The following is a 17,380-nucleotide window of genomic DNA, read 5'->3' on the forward strand; positions in this document are numbered from 1 at the left end:
GAGTAATGGGATCCACCACCAACCGTTGCAGAATGGGACCACAGGGGTGTAACTCACTCAGATTAAACACTACATGGGGTTGTCGCTTATTTCCACTTTGATGAAGTATTCTAGACTGTTGAAAATTAGAAAGCAGTTGTTGAACTTTCAGTCCTGAACTCTAAAAGACCCGTCTAGAGGAAAGTTGAAAACAAGCTGTTAGAAATGAGGGAGGATTCCAGATCTGGATAATTTGCTGAGATTTCAAAGTCTAAAAGGAGAACAGAACTTCACCACATGAGAAGCCAAGCCCCAAATGAAATCTCAAGTCCCTGGTTCAATCGGTGTGGAGCTGACAGCACGTGCTTTTCTTATACCTAATTTTATTGTGTTGGCAGAAGTCAGATATGGGGTGTGGGAAGAACACTGGTATCCCCATATTAAGAAGCTTTTCCCTTCCTCTTTTCCTTGGGCAGCCTCTATTTGTCTGATGTGTTTTGTATGACAATATTTTAATTATACTCTTATAATTTATTACAGATCATTTTAAAGGACCTTGAGTGCCTTGGCCATAGAGGAGAGAGAGTTTTATAAAATTAAAATCATCATCATTTTTTTTCAGATGTTACCAGAAGAAATGCTGATTAAAGGTGCCTTTTGTTCAGTACATGATTTAAAAGGTGACTCTAAAACCTGCCTTTGTCATTCATGCAACTAAAGCCTGTTTATAAAACAATGACTGAGGGCTTCTATTTATGGTTGCGCTTACATTATGTTCAGAACTGCTAGAAATGCAAATCCAAAATGTAACTCCTCTGTGTGCAGTTTCCTTTAATTAGAATGAAATCCTGATGAATCATGAGTTCTGCCTGCCTCCGAGATGCATGAAGAATCCAGCTTTAGCAGCAAACATCCAGGTACAGCAAGTACTAAAGTTTACTAGTTGTACTTGCCATCTGCTGCAAGAACTTGTTTTTTGTCCTGGAGTCACATGCTAGCTTGTGATCTGATCATGAGTTGCAAAGGATAACCTTCCAATATTTATTTTTTGCATCTGGAGTTTTAAAGGCAGAGCAAAAGAAGGAAAGCAGAAAAAACCTGGCACTTGCCTATTTTAGTTAGTTTTGCTTAAAAAAATCGTATCTCTCCCTCTTCTCGCCCCCACCCTTTGCTGTACTTTGGATAGTGGGAGGAGGCCACTAATAGCTATTGGGAGCAAGCAGTGGGCCATGGTTAATTGCGTTTAAAAGATATAATGTGCTGGAAAACCTGGAGAGGTTTGGGTTGAAATGTAGTGGATGGCCATACCATTCTGGAGAGCTGCAGAAACTGACCTCCTCCTCCCACTTGCTCTCTAGGAATGGAGTTCTGGCCTCCCTGATCTTCTGGGCCAGCTGCAAGGAGCAGCCAGCATATGAAGTCATAGCTACCAGCCAAAGAGGAGAAGAGAGAGATCCGCTCAATTTGGAGCAGACAGTATTCCAAACCTTGCCTTGTTCATGTTTCAGAGGCAGACACCAAGGCAGAACCTCAGAATGGAGGGGAAGCCAGGCAAACACTGCCTGCCACCCTCTGGAGTGAGCTGACCCCTGCTGGCCAGGGCGATACAGCACCAGTGGAGGTGAGTCAAACCCATTTTCCACCCGTGTTTCCATTTAGCTGTTTGCTGCAGCTTTGCTCATGAAAGCACAAAATGAATGAAATCCCACTAGAAGTTACCACCCATTACACTGAAGTGGAATTGTCCCAGCCCAGCAGCATGCCGGTAACATTCTGCTCTCACTGACCCATAACTGCGCAGTTATCATCAGATAGGCAGTTCCCTGAACTCTGGGCGTCTGACTTTGCAATGATCTTACAGCATGCAAACTCCTGCACCCTGATGGGCTACACTGCCTACCAGCCAGCCAGAGTAAGCAGGAGTTGCGTGCTCACCACAGTTATTCCTCAATAACCATACTGTGCCCATACAAATAGTTCTGCTTTGACAGGCTCCTTTGCTCAGAATGATCACGCTGTCTGCAAGCAACACAGCCACCTCCCTCGCCCCTCAGATGACTAGGCACATGCCCAGAATGCACCTAGGAAGGAAGGTGAAAATACCTGAAAGCAAAAGATAGGGCTTATTCTTGTGTCATTCGCTCTTTGCACAGTAAACGTGATGTGAAGGAGCCACGCAGGTACAGTGGAGTCCAAATAACACCGTTTACTGAATACTTGCTCTGTGCAAGGTCTATCTACCTGTACATGCTGGTTGGGTTCTGGCAGCTTCTAAAACATAGAACACAGTGAGCACTACTAGAGGGCTCACAAGCTTTTTAAAAGGATAGTGTCTATTCCTACACACTGCAGCTGTGAAAAGGACCCAGCTTAAGATATCCTTGGAACTCAGTGTCTTCCTTCAGGCTCAGTGTGTTGAAATCAATGGGCAGTTTGCTACTGATGTTAGAGCAGACTCAAGCTCTTAGAATCACAGAAGATTGGGGTTGGAAGAGACCTCAGGAGGTCACCTAGTCCGACCCCCTGCTCAAAGCAGGACTAACCCCAACTAAATCATCCCAGCCAGGGCTTTGTCAAGCCGGGCCTTAAAAATCTCTAAGGATGGAGGTTCCACCACCTCCCTAGGTAACCCATTCCAGTGCTTCACTACTCTCCTAGTGAAATAGTGTTTCCTAATATCCAACCTAGACCTCCCCCATTGTAACTTGAGACCATTATTCCTTGTCTTGTCATCTGCCACCACTGAGAACAGCTGAGCTCCATCATCTTTGGAACCCCCCTTCAGGTAGTTGAAAGCTGCTATCAAATCCCCCCTCACTCTTCTCTTCTGCAGACTAAACAAGCCCCGTTCCCTCAGTCTCTCCTCGTAAGTCATGTGGCCCAGCCCCCTGATTATTTTCATTGCCCTCCGCTGGACTCTCTCCAATTTGTCCACATCTTTTCTGTACTGGGGGGCCCAAAACTGGACACAATACTCCAGATGTGGCCTCACCAGTGCCGAATAGAGGGGAATAATCACTTCCCTCAATCTGCTGGCAATGCTCCTACTAATGCAGCCCAAAATGCCGTTTGCCGCCTTGGCGACAAGGGCACACTGCTGACTCATATCCAACTTCTCGTCCACTGCAATCCCCAGGTCCTTTTCTGCAGAACTGCCACTTAGCCAGGCGGTCCCCAGCCTGTAGCAGTGCATGGGATTCTTCCATCCGAAGTGCAGGACTTTGCACTTGTCCTTGTTGAACCTCATCAGATTTCTTTTGGCCCAATCTCCAATTTGTCTAGGTCACTCTGGACCCTATCCCTACCCTCCAGCATATTTACCTCTCCCCCCAGCTTAGTGTCATCTGTGAACTTGCTGAGGGTGCAATCCATCCCATCATCCAGATCATTAATAAAGATGTTGAACAAAACCGGCCCCAGGACCGACCTCTGGGGTACTCCGCTTGATACCGGCTGCCAACTAGACATTGAGCCATTAATCATTACCCATTGAGCCTGACAATCTAGCCAGCTTTCTATCGACCTTATAGTCCATTCCTCCAATCCATACTTTTTTAACTTGCTGGTACTGTGGGAGACTGTATCAAAAGCTTTGCTAAAGTCAAGGTATATCATGTCCACTGCTTTCCCCATATCCACAGAGCCAGTTATCTCATCATACAAGGCAATCAGATTGGTCAGGCGTGACTTGCCCTTGGTGAATCCACGGTGACTGTTCCTGATCACCTTTCTCTCCTCCAGGTGCTTCAGAATGGTTTCCTTGAGGACCTGCTCCATGAATTTTCCAGGGACTGAGGTGAGGCTGACCGGTCTGTAGTTCCCTGGGTTCTCTTTCTTCCCTTTTTAAAAGAAGGGCTTATATTTGCCTTTTTGCAATCGTCGGGGACCTCCCCCGAACGCCACGAGTTTTCAAAGATAATGGCCAATGGCTCTGCCATCACATCAGCCAATTCCCTCAGCACCCTCGGATGCATTAGAGCTGGACCCATGGACTTGTGCATGTCCAGCCTTTCTAAATAGTCCTTAAACTGTTCTTTCACCACTGTCAGCTACTCACCTCCTCCCCATACTGTGTTGCCCAGGACAGCAGTGTGGGAGCTGACCTTGTCTGTGAAGACCAAGGCAAAAAAAGCATTAAGTACTTCAGCTTTTTCCACATCATCTGTCACTAGGTTGCCTCCGCCATTCATTAAGGGTCCCACACTTTCCCTGACCTTTTTTTTTTTGTTGCTAACATACCTGTAGAAACCCTTCTTGTTACCCTTCACATCCCTTGCTAGCTGCAACTCCAGTTGTGTTTTGGCCTTCCTGATTACACCCCTGCACGCTCAAGCAATATTTTTGTACTCCTCACTAGTCATCTGTCCAAGTTTCCACTTCTTGTAAGTTTCCTTTTTGTGTTTAAGCTCACCGAAGATTTCACTGTTAAGCCAAGCTGGTCGCCTGCCATATTTGCTATTCTTTCTGCACATCAGGATGGTTGGTTCCTGCGCCCTCAATAAGGCTTCTTTAAAATACAGGCAGCTTTCCTGGATTCCTTTCCCCCTCACATTACCCTCTCAGGGGATCCTGCCTATCAGTTCCCTAAGGAAGTCAAAGTCTGCTTTTCTGAAGTCCAGGGTCCGCATTTTGCTACTCTCCTTTCCTCCTTTTGTGAGGATCCTGAACTCAACCATCTCATGGTCACTGCTGCCCAGGTTGCCACCCACTTCTACTTCCCCTACCAATTCTTCCCTGTTTGTAAGCAGCAGGTCAAGAGGAGAGGGGCCCCTGGTTGGTTCCTCCATTAGTTGCACCAGGAAGTTGTCCCCAACCCTCTCCAAAAACTTCCTGGATTGTCTGTGCACTGCTGTATCGCTCTCCCAGCAGATATCAGGGTGACTGAAGTCCCCTATTAGAACCAGAGCCTATGTTCTGGAAACTTCAGTTAATTGTCTGAAGAAAACCTCATCTACCTCATCCTCCTAGTCTGGTGGGCTATAGCACACGCCTACCATGACATCACCCTTGTTGCTCTCGCTTCTAAATTTAACCCAAAGACTCTCAACAGGCTTTTCTCCAGTTCCATACTGGAGCTCTGAGCAATCATACTGCTCTCTTACATACAGTGCAACTCCTCCACCTTTCCTCCCCTGCCTGTCCTTCCTGAACAGTTTATACCCATCCATGACAGTGCTCCAGCCGTGTGAGCTACCCCACCAAGTCTCTGTTATTCCAATAACATCAGTGTTCCTTGATTGTGCCAGGACTTCCAATTCTTCCTGCTTGTTTCCCAGGCTTCTTGTGTTCGTGTACAGACATCTAAGATAACTAGCCAATTGCCCTGCTTTCTCAGTATGAATCAGGAGGCCCCCCATGTTTTACCCTCCTCCTTGTGTTTCCTCCTGGTATCCCACTTCCCCACTTAGGTCACCGTCCCCCAGCGAACCTAGTTTAAAGCCCGCCTCACTAGGTTAGCCAGCCTACCTACGAAGATACTCTTCCCTCTCTTCATTAGGTGGATCCCATTTCTTCCTAGCAATCCTCCTTGCTCTCCCCTGAACCTCGCAGTGCTCTCAAAGGGCCGCCAAGGTTCCCTGCCCTGCTAGCTCTTGGATGTGAGGGTATTCCCTGTGCAGAGCCACTCCTTCAGCAAAATCGATGGAAGCCAGGTGGGGAGAGGCTGGCAAGGCGGTGGGGAGGGGCAAGCTGCTAAGTATGATAAAGGCAATTGTGGGATGTCTTTGCACAGGCAGACGAGAGCGTAAGGGTTTGTGTGTGTGCCTCGGCATGGCTGTACAGAGCCAGACCAGTAGTTTCTTTCCTCTTTAATTTAAAATGTGAATATTTTAATTAAAGCTTTCAGTATAGTAACAATTTTGAGCTTAATAATCTCCTGATCCCATTAATGAGGCATGTGGGTTATTTGCTAGATGCACTTCAGGACATGGCTGCAACAGTATAAACCGGAATCCCCCTTAAATAAAATTCCCCTGAAATCAAAAGGGGATTTTATTTAATTCCTTCACTTTTCTGCTTTGATTCCGTTCTACCAACTTCCCCCACCCCCAGCTCAAAAAACCCCATAAAGCCTCCAACAATTTGAGAACGTAAATTCTCTCTCATGAGTGAGAGAACAGAGCATGTCGTTCACGCTGTATGTTGCTCCATGTTGAGCCCCTTCACAGCCTTGCCTCCCCAAGGCAGACTTCTGTGTTTAAAAGTGCAGTTCACAGAGCACAGGGCACACACTGGGGACAGTTTAGTGTGAAAAGCAAGCATGCAAACAGAGATTGGTCCAAGATAGGCTGAAAATCTGGCCATGAATATTTCTGGAACTAAATAACTTTCATTGGGAACATAAACTACAGTGACTGTCATAATCCCTATGTGAGCCAGGTTTAAAAAAACACTCCTCAGGAAACAGATATTCTTGCAGTTAAGCAAATGGGTAAGCGTGAGGCTCTGCAGTGTATTTCTGCTCCATGGACCACACTGACACCCAGGCAATTTATATGTAGCAAAATGATCTTTTTTTGGTCCATTGCTGGTCACCGAGCGATAGAGAAAGCAGAAGCTAGATGTTTCTATGAATGTGGATTATTTCTCAGAAATCAACTAGTGAAGGCAATTATCTGTCTAACATGCTTTGACAAGTCCCGCCACAGCCATCACCACAGCTATTTCTGTGTTCAAAGCAAAGAGCCTGCTGCAAGACTTTCCAGTAAAATGTGCACTCGGGTCCAGATTAGAAACAGGCCAGTAGAGGCCAGCAATTAGACGGCTGAATCTCCTCTGCCGAGGAGGGGAAAACATACATGGGGTTGTGTAAACATCAGCTAGTCCCTCAGTAAGTGCTGCATTGCAAATGACACCGCTCTGCAGAGTGAGGAGGAGCTGGAATGGCAGAGGCGTGTCCTGTGGTGTCCTTTCTCCTCCTGCCAGCCCTCCTTAGCTCTGGCACAGAGCACAGCTGGGGCACACGCGTTCTTTCGAATTTGGGACTGCAGCGTGAAATGGACTAACCCTGAGCGCTGGCAGTAGAGAAGGTGAAGGGCTAGTTACTAAACAGACGTAAATAATTGCACTGTTTTTCACTGCTGTGGCAACTTCCAGCAGAAGATCTTTTGCTTTTGAAAGAAAGGGCCAGCTGCTCCCCCCTGAATCCATGTGCAGAGGGAAGCTTCCATCCATGTTTCTCCTCCTCTAGCGGGTAAGAGGTGGGCCTAGCGCCATCCCTCGCTCCATGGCATTGGGCCTAGCACAATGGAGTCCTGGTCCATGACTAGAGCTCCTAGCTCCTATTGTAAAACAAATACATAACAATGATAATTAACAGTTCTCTCCATGGGGCTGGGTATTCACATGTGGAGAGGAGTAAGACTTGGTCCCCTCCTCAGCAGCACCTGCTCAGAAGTTTGCAATGGGTTTGTTTGCCTGTATGGGTATAACATATAGGCAGCAGCTGAAATGAGTCAGTCCGCTGCAATCCACTGAATCCATGACAATCCACTGAAAGGCTTAGGGAAAAGGTCACATCCCTCTCATAGCGCAGCTTCAGCCTGGCTAGAGGAGCAGACATATCACTGCATTGGTTTACATTTCACTCATCAATTGAAGTTTCTCTTCCACAGGCATGAGGGTGAGAGGCCTAATTCCTGTTGTTGATTTGTTTTTAAATGACAGCTTAGATTCCAGAGCACAAAAGGGCAGCCTCAGTTCACTGGCCCATCATGAATCAACCCAATTTGCCCGCACTCCCTTGCCATGGCTCTGGCTCAGAGGACAGTGTGTCACTCACTGAGTCGCCAGCATAATCCCTTGGTATTTCTTGGAAGTCTCCTGTATGTGTTCTGATGCATCTGAACCCTGGTTTAGCTTGTGAGAGACTTTTGTGCAGGGTGGGATGTCTAGAGGCCATGCAGTGAAGGCGTGCTCAGTCTGGCTGAATGAAACGAGGGGCTTATGGTCTTGCAGGTTTGGTCAGTGGTGATATATGGGCACTTCTGGCAACATGAGGGATTATTTTTTAAATTGGCATGAAAATTTTGTTGATTGATAGTTTGGGGGCTGGAATGTGCTTTTGGTTACATGGGTCCATGGAAGAAGCATCCATGTAACAGAGAAGATTTGATCCCTTAAATCAAAGATAGGTGCTGCGAAACAGATAAAAGACATTAAAACACATTTAACACAATTCAGCCTTTTAGATTTAAATTGGTTTAATAGTTTAAATTTATAGAGTAAAAGAAAAAAGTAACAATTTTTCTCTCTTTAGTAAGTAGAGCATTGGAGATTTTGAGTGTTTGCATGAGTTTTTAAAATGTTGTTTAAGTCCCAAATTGTATATTTCTTACTGTCATGTGGGGTTGCCACTGGAGTGAACTAATACCAATCTGTGCACCACCATAACCAAACAGCAAGCTCTGATGTGACTCCCAAAAGTACCACTTTCCAAAAGCAACTACTCCTGCCAACAACACGGTAGCATCAGTTAGACCAGTGGTTCCCAAACTTGTTCCACCGCTTGTGCGGGGAAAGCCCCTGGCGGGCCGGGCCGGTTTGTTTTCCTGCCGCGTCCGCAGGTTCGGCCAATCACAGCTCCCAGTGGCCACAGTTCGCTGCTCCAGGCCAATGGGGGCTGCTGGAAGTGGTGCAGGCCAAGGGATGTACTGGCCGCCACTTCCAGCAGTTCCCATTGGCCTGGGACAGCGAACTGTGGCCACTGGGAGCTGCAATTGGCCGAACCTGCGGACGCGGCAGGTAAACAAACCAGCCCGGCCCGCCAGGGGCTTTCCCTGCACAAGCGGTGAAATAAGTTTGGGAACCACTGAATTAGAGAATGATTCAGAAATTATGACAGTCTAATCATGCATTATGTCAGTAGTGGCACATAGAGCAGAACAACTTACCTGCCACACCGCACCCCAATGTGTTGAGGTACTTAGTTTTTCCAAACCTGACCACACTCTGTTCCTGATAATTCAGTTTAAAAATATGAAGTGTCACTATTTACCAAACCTGTTTGTCTGGGAAAAAACCTCAGAGCTAAAAGTGTTGCTAACAAAGTGGAGGCAGAGTCAACACACAACAGAAAGTCTTTGGGGTCACTTGGATGAAAAAGAATCAATAGTACAGTAATTGCAATTGATCTACAGCTCTGCCTTGAGGTGTCTATGTGTATTAACCCCAAAATAAATAAACACAGTCAGAAACAAATAGGACAACCTGCTTGTGAGCAGTCAGGCCACCAAGCTAGGAATGCAAAGTGAAGCTAAGCATAAGTCTAGCCTGATGCAAAATATTCTTTGTAGCTAGTTTCTTCCTGGAACCAAACAAAAAAGTCTGTATTTGCATCTAATGTAAAATGCACTGGATTTTATACCAGAGCTGCTGCTTTGCTCTGCTGCTCTAGAAATTAAAAGCATTGATTACAATAGAACAGCCATATGGTCATCAGGCACAGATTGAACATTCTTATTGGGCCTGAACCTCTATCCGGAAGGAAATCCCTTTGGGCATAGTGTGTGCACAGGTATTTCAGAACCTGGCCAGGTCAGAGCACTCCGCTCTCCTAGATGCATAGGAACAGCATTGTTTGTTCAGGACAGTGAATCCCCAGGATCACCAATGCTGGGGGAAACATGAGAGTGCTGGGAGAGAAACCATGCATTCCAGGGGAGGGGAGCATGGGAGAGTGCTTGCAGGGACTCCAAGAGTGGTTAGGAGGAACCACAAAGCATTTGGACAGTGCTGAGTGCTCCCAACTGCCACTGAAGCCAGAGGGAACTGCGAGTTCTCAGCCCCTCCTGAGAGATTCTCAACCCCTTGCAAGGTTGAGCCATAAGACAGCACACTTAGGGTTTAAAATGACCTAACAAAGCCAATTTAGAGAGGGGTTTGGTTCACTTGCTCAGATAGGTGTAAATCAGAAGTAGCCCTCTTAAAGCCCCAAGAGTTACACTGGTTTAAAACTGGTGTGAGTGGAGGGAGAGCCAGGCCCAGTGTGTGTACCTGATGCTTTTTTGGAAACCAGGCTTTCAACTGAACACATCCACTGGCTGAACTGCTTGACATTTGGCTTGCAGCCCTTTTCCGACATCTGTTATTAAAATCCTTGGCTGGAGGGCACCTTACAAATTAAAAGCGATTAGCAGTAAACGCCACGGCTTACGATAGGCAGAGCTCTTTATTTCAGAATATGTATTTTTTAACACAATTACTTTGTGCAGTGCCGCGTGGCCCAGTGAACAGGACACTGGAGTGTGACTGGCGTGCCTAGGTTGTATTCCTGGCTCTGCTACTGGCCTGCTGGGTAACCCTGGTTGAGTCGTTTCATCATTCTGTGCCCTGGTCTCCCCAGCTGTAAAGTGGAGCTAATGGTATGGTCTTCCTTTGTGAAGCACTTTGAGCGCTGCAGATGACAAGAGCGACAGAAGAGCTATTTATTATCAGTATTAGCAATAATTCTTTCCTTTGTTGTTATTTTGCTTTTGTTGTCAATTTTCAACCATTGCAGAGAAGCCTGAGTGGAGAGAGGGCGCTGGGGCCATCAGAACAGAGGCAGGCATCCCTGAAGGAGACAGGCAAGGCTAATAATTACCACAGAGGGAAGTGACTAGAGGGAAGCTATAAATCTGAGTTGTACTTGTGCCTGAGGAAGTAAATGCATCTATTGGCCTTTGACTGCAGTCTGGGTAAGTGCCTTTGAAAAATCGATGGTTTTAGAAAGAGCACCCCTTCATGGAAATAGCAACTTCCTGCATGTTAGAACCTAGAAGTAACAAACAGCAGTTTGTAAATTTTCCCCATCGTAATGTAAAGCAATGTGACTCCATTGGCATCCATTAGCTTTTCGATATATGGCAGATTTTGTACACTGTAGCAGGCAGTGCTTTCCAGGCGGCTTTGATCTGCTAGGCCTGAACTGCTTTTTTACAGTAGGCACAAGGTCAAACTAGCGGGTTGAGTCTTGAAAAAATGGCATGGCCTCTCTGTGATTTAGCAATGATTAATTATTCATATAAAGGCTGTTGTTTCAGGCAGTGACATACTCATGCCTGGGAATAAGGAACTGAGAGTGATGTAATCACTGACTGAAAGAGTGAATATAGAGCCTTTGACTTCAATACTCAGCCTGCTACCAAGGACCCCCTTGCACTAGACAAATACCAGTTTGTTTACTGGGATTGTTGCAATTTGATTTTTGCTTATTTCCTCTCACCTACTCACATTAAAAATGGAGGCCTTGGCAAAAAAGCACTTATTGAACTCTTGAGGAGAAAAATCCTTTAGCACAGGATGATTTTTTAAATGAACCGTGGTTGGTCTGAGAAGAATGTCCTTTGAAAAGTATATCCATGTAAAAGGGGGTGTCGTTTTACCGGTTTCTAGTCTCCTTGGAGGGGATGGTTTTGTGTGTGGTACTATGTATATGGTACTCCCTGCAGTCACTAAAGCAAATTCAGTGCAAGGAAGGTTTACAGGATTGGGCCCTAACTTTGGTTTTAATTAACAAGTGAGTTTTAATTAATCTTCCAGGGTAACCCACGGTATTAATCACAAGTAAATTTTTGTTTATGGTTACTTCATCATCTTCCAATGGCATGGGACTGTATAGATGTACCAGTCTTCAAGCAGAATTCCCATCAATTTTCCATGGAAGAGTTCTGTTTCAAAACAGATGCCATAATATATCCCATCAGTCTTTATTTTCAGGTACAATCTTCAAATACACTGCTCAATGATTACATGGGAACAGGTAATCCCAATCCACTGTAATTTGATGTGGGGGACAAGGTTGTAATCTTCAGGATTTGCTGAGTATCACAGAAGATCCTAGATATAAATCATGGGTGGAAGCAAAGGAGAATAATCCTAATTTTTGAATGGAAAAACATTAATGACCCTTTCTGAAGCATTTGGTAAATAAAGAGTTTAAGACAACTTCCTTCTGGGTGCTTTTGTCTTGTGACTATGACTAAACACATCATGCTGTCACCAAAATTTCTTCTGCTGCGTGTACTGATTTTACAGACAGATTTCTTGCTGAGTTAGTATGTTTGCCGGAAACTCATTTATGTGTATTTCAGTAACAGAAAGCTGACTGGATTTTGGCAGAAAACAAAGATTCCTCCTAGCTGGCTGCCTTTTTACTATTGATGTGGATTATTTTTAATGTCATCTCTCATTTCAAAGGAAATACATAGTCTCTTTTGGTTACCAGATAATGTCAACCAGGAGGCAAGGCATCTGGAATTGCTTTGTTGCAAGAACAGTCTTTTGGTTAAAGAGAGTCAGGCCTAAAGCATCCTCAAGACCCATGTCACTAATGGTGATGAATGCACAGACACAACCAGCAATGGGTGACGAGAGAAACTCACTGACAAACAGGGTATTTTTCAGACTTCCCTTTCACTTTTCTCTTTGTAATATATATTTTTGGACTTTTCGGGTTGATTTTGTAAATGCTGACTGGTTGCTGATCTAGCCACATGGCTGAGCGGACAAGGGAAGTGTAAATTGTGTATCATTCTTAGTCTCCTATGTAGTTAATCAAGGGAAAATCCAGAATTCCTGTTTGAATGACATCATTTACATGGTGGGTCTGTAGGCTAGCAGTGTTACATAATCACCTTTCTCTTCCCTTTTTTGCTTCATATTTCAAGCTCAATAATACACCTGAAACCAGCAGGTATGTACTCAGCAGGGCTCAGACATGCCTCCGCTGACACTATTTGTGCTACTGCGATTAGGCTGCTATTTATATGCACACTAGCTTGATGAGAGCTAGCATGAGTCTGTGTACACAAGCAGGGGAATCACAGCCCTAGCTCTTCGCCTAGATGTAGCCTCAGTCCCACTTACTGCTGTGTAAGGGAGTGTAACATGTTTTTAAAAAACATACTGAGAATTTGGAAATCAATTAAAGTAGGGGATGCCCTTCTTTAACCTAGATCTTCACGCAACCCCTCTTAGTTTCCTTTCTTGCCATTCCCCTAAGCCTCCTCATCTGACCTCAAACCATCTTAGGCCTGATTTACACATCAAGTTTTGCTAGCATAGCTATGTAGGCTAGGGGAGTTTAAAAAAAAAAATCATGCACCCCAGCCAACCCCTGTCAGCTGTCAGCATAACTAATATTGTTCAAGGAGGTCGTTTTACTATGCCAGCAGAACTTTGGCTTCTGTTGTGTCTACACTAGGGGGTATGCCGGCAAAGCTATGCCAGCACAGGGTGTGTGGTGTAGACATGGATTTAGACTCCTTTATGTACTCAGATACCATAGAGGTGAGCACAATATAAGAACCTCAATAGAATTTAGACTTCTTTACGCTCAGATTCAGCAGGCCTGATCTTGAGCTCATTTACAGAGTTTCAGCATTGGTGAAACTCCATTGGCTTCAATGGAATTATCCCAATTTACGTGAGTGTCAGTTAAATCAGAAAGAGGGCGTAATGTCCGTATTCAGAGATAATGCACAAAGGTGGGTGTAAGTCTAAGTGAGTCTAGAGACAAAGTTGTATTGATGTGCAATACATGCTGATAGGATCACAAGAATGGGTACATTATACCAATTTACTGTCCTTTCAGTTCACTTAGACTCACCTCTGAAGTTGTCTCACAGGCCTCCTCCCCTACCTAATTGCACCCTGTGAGAAGAGTGGAAAGTACATGTTCTGCACTACCCCAGAGTTACCCTGACCTGTTATTTTCTAGGAAAGTATCAAAGAGCACTAAGTGAATGAGTCCCAGGGCAGGAGAAAGCAGCACTCCTCAAGGTGCAAGAAGTTTTTAACTTATGTATTTTAAATAGATAAAGTGGTGGCACCACAGAGACACCCATCAATATAACGTCTCACACACAGACCTCCATGCACCCGTGCCTGTTTTCCAATGCTGAGGGCCCAGTCGAACTCTCAAGAAACACGAATATAAATTTGGAGTAACTTCCCTGTCTTCAGTGGTGTCACTCTGGGTGAAAATAGAATTGGACCCAAGGCTACATTCAACCTTTGGTGTAAGTTGGTGCATGTTATGGTAAGGTTTCAGTCTGGGCCTACCTGAGATCAAGGACCGTCTACTTCATCAGAAGGGTTCATTGGGAAATGTTTGGGTTAGCCCATGACCATCGGTTTTGCAAGTCAGCTCTACCACAAGCAAAGACTGAGATGAAAATACATCTGAGATGGCTGGATTCGCTTTTATGTAGGAAAAAAAAATGGAAAAGCACCCAAAAAGGATTCCCAGTCTGAACTAAAGGCCCTGGGACAGGGGACCCTTGATGTTGAAATATGAACGATGCTCAGAGTAAGAAAAGCTATGCTGATGTTCATGGAAGACTCAACTTTCTGAATACAAATGATCTTCTTTTCTTTCTGGAAGTATATAACAGATTACAGTGGGCCAGATTGTGCCCTTACATATACCCTGTGCAACCCAACTGGCTTTAATGGGGGTGCGTGGGGCAAAAGTAAAGGCAGAACTTGGTTTTCTTTATCTTTGCAGCTTGTCATCTCTCCATCATCGCTGATTATACATAGCACCGGCATGGCCATAGCAGGAAAGAGAGGCACACTTAGAAAGAAATCCTAGTTATGTGCTCCCAAATTACCCATTAAAACCAGGTCAGGACAGTTTTCTTTTTTCCTCTCCACATGGAAAATAAGTAACGAGAGTGAATCCAGTAATCAGGAAGAGAACTGAGTCCTGCAGTCCACTATTGTTAGCTTACTGGTCTTATTATTCTTTTCTTTTGGATATATGGCAAAGCTGTAGGACTGAAATTCACCCCTGTGCAGAAGACCAGCCCTAGGCCTACACACTGCTTCAGGCCTCAGAGATTAGGGCATAAATGGAGCACAGAGCTTATACAAGAGTGAATGTCACCCTAACTCAGGGTTTCCTAAAGCGTGGGAAGGGCTGCCCCATTGGGCAAGAAGGTACAAAGGTGCAGAAAATGAGTAAATGACAGTGCATACGCAGACTTTAACAACACACAGTGGGGTGGAGGTTGGGGGTGTGTGTCATTTTCATTTCCTGGAAAGGGTGCTCAGCTTCCAAAGTTTGGGAAATGTCCAGAGCAAAGGCTTTGGCTGTTTACGTGTGTGAGACAGGCAAACAGCAACCATCACCTGAGACATTTAGCACAATTCTGGCTAGCTTGGCTGAGTAAGGGGACTTCCTCATCTTATAGTGCATGGAATCCACCTGGCACGTTGATCTAATTTACCTGTGCCATGCTCAGATACTATAATGGAGGGGGCTAGAGAAAAGCAATAGACAAATAAATGGCCCTGCTCTTGAGTCTTTGCTATGGTACTGTGCAGAAATCACAAACAGAGTTCCGGGCTCAGTTAAACCATGTCATTTGAAGTCAATGGGGTTTAAAATGGCAGGGTATCTGGCTCAGATTGTTCAGCCAACCATTCTGCTATATGATTACCTCTGTTCAACTCTTGGGTCAGTACAGGTATTGTAAACCTGGTCTGTGGGACAGGGTGTTTCCAAGCCTGTGCTTGAGCATCCACATTGCACTGTAAACCTGGGTTTACAACTACGGGACCCGGGTCTCTTAGCCATGCTAACACGTCCATACTGCACTGTGCAGATCTTCTGACCTGGCTCCGCAGCTTGAGCTGCATCCACAAAGCAAAATGACAGGGCTTGGGCCTGAGTCAGAGCGGGACTCTGGCTTTGACCTGCATCCCTAGCAGGTGCTTAGTGACCCACGTCAGTCTGATTTGTTTGGACAGAAGAGGGGCTGAAGCTCAAACCTGAGTGAGAGCCTGTGTGTGTGTGTGTGTGTGTGTGTGTGTGTGTGTGTGTGTGTGTGCACGCACAGATTAGGCACACCCCAAGTTAGCTGACCCTAAGTTAGAGGAACACAGCAACAAAAGATCCTACAGCACTTTGAATATATATATATATAATTGATTGGATAGGGTTGATTGCACTAGTGAAATGCAGGTGCCTCTGGGGTACAAAGTGACTGATGATTAGTAGACAAAATGGGAAGAATACACCGTCCAGTTGGAACCCCAGGGCAAATTGCAAGTATAATTCCCCAAGTGGAATTTGTCCAGCTGAGTACTCAGAGTAGATAAGATATTGCCATTCTGGAAGACCAACCCTATCACATTTGTTTTTCACAACACCAAGATGAGTTATTGGAGCGCTGGAGGTTGCAAGCCCAGAAAGCCTGCTGAATTTTGTTTGCCTTAGATTGTTGATCCAAACAGATACAGGGGGATACTGAAAGGTGAACTCTTTGTAATTTTCCATGATCTTATCTGAAGGCATCAAAATGACCTAGACATTCATCAGGTGGTTACACTAAAAGCCACAAAAATAATTTAACAGCATTACTTTATGAAGTTGCAGACTTGGGGGAGCAATGCGCGTTTCCTGGGGGGTTGTGGGTGACCCCATTTGTCAGGAATGGGCAGCAAAGGAAACTGAGTGCTCCTCACACCCGTTTTGAAAAGCTAAAGAGATGTCATCAATTTACCATTCACCCTTCTGCCTAAACATTTTTTACCCACCATTGTTACAAGGAACATCTAAGACTGCTACCACTGAAAGAGATTTGAGGAGAAAAAAGTATTTTTCTCAATCTTTTTCAGTTTTCTTCCTTTGTACATGAGACAGCATTTCTCATGTAGTCAATTTCATGGTTTCCCTGTGTTTTTATTGTGTTTTTTTGCTCTAGTTTGTGCAGGGCTATGGGAAACAGTGAAACATTTTAAAAATAGGAAAATTTGTTTGTAGATCCACAAAAGTTGGCAGGGCGAGACAGGGTGGGGCTAGCATCTGCACCTGTTTTTAGTTTGTTTCTTCAAAATGATTAGCTTTCAGCTTGAGAGTTTCTCTTTAAAATAATAGAAACACATTCTAAAAAGGCAAATTTTCTGTTATATGCAGTTTAAAGACTTCTTACTGAAAGTGAACTTTGAGAAAAATCTCATCCCAAGTTGCCTCTTAGAACCCCTACTTACTGGCTGGAAGTGCATGGAAGGGTTGATCAAGATATTATTCTAGACCTTAAAAACTGCTGATTTGGCTAAAAACTGAACAAAAATGGTACAATGGAAGCAGGACATGCAAATTCAGCTCACAGAGAACTTGAAGGGAAAATTACACATGCTGGAAGCTACAGATGAGTCCATCCTAAATAACAACATGAGGCAGACATGTTGGATCATATTAAAGAAGTTCTGTATTAAAATCACAAATGAGTTTGATTCCCCATAGTTTAAATTCCAGAGTATTACTAATTAAGAGGTCTCTTGGTTTTTGGTACTGTTTCTCTCCCTCTATGTGTGAAACTTGCAAGTTGCTAATTGCGTTAGTACATTCTAAGACAGAGTCTGTTCTCAAAGCAATTCACACAGAGAGAGACTCAAAGCAATACTCTGTAAC

The 17,380-nt window shown here is 44.7% G+C and overlaps 1 long non-coding RNA gene across 3 annotated transcripts; it reads left to right on the plus strand.

Annotated features, from left to right (window-relative positions):
* Positions 1–627: 627 nt before the first annotated feature.
* On the plus strand, positions 628–11,894 carry LOC311527264. Of its 3 annotated transcripts, XR_014713293.1 has the most exons (4): positions 628–896; positions 1,338–1,600; positions 3,721–3,775; positions 10,478–11,894. It is a non-coding gene; the product is annotated as an uncharacterized lncRNA (long non-coding RNA). The 3 variants fall into 3 exon arrangements; XR_014713294.1 differs by lacking the exon at positions 3,721–3,775; XR_014713295.1 differs by lacking the exon at positions 3,721–3,775 and having other exon boundaries at positions 1,488–1,600.
* Positions 11,895–17,380: the final 5,486 nt, after the last annotated feature.

The sequence above is a fragment of the Lepidochelys olivacea genome, assembly GCF_965140295.1.
Source record: "Lepidochelys olivacea isolate rLepOli2 genome assembly, chromosome: 10".
Taxonomy (NCBI): domain Eukaryota; kingdom Metazoa; phylum Chordata; order Testudines; family Cheloniidae; genus Lepidochelys; species Lepidochelys olivacea.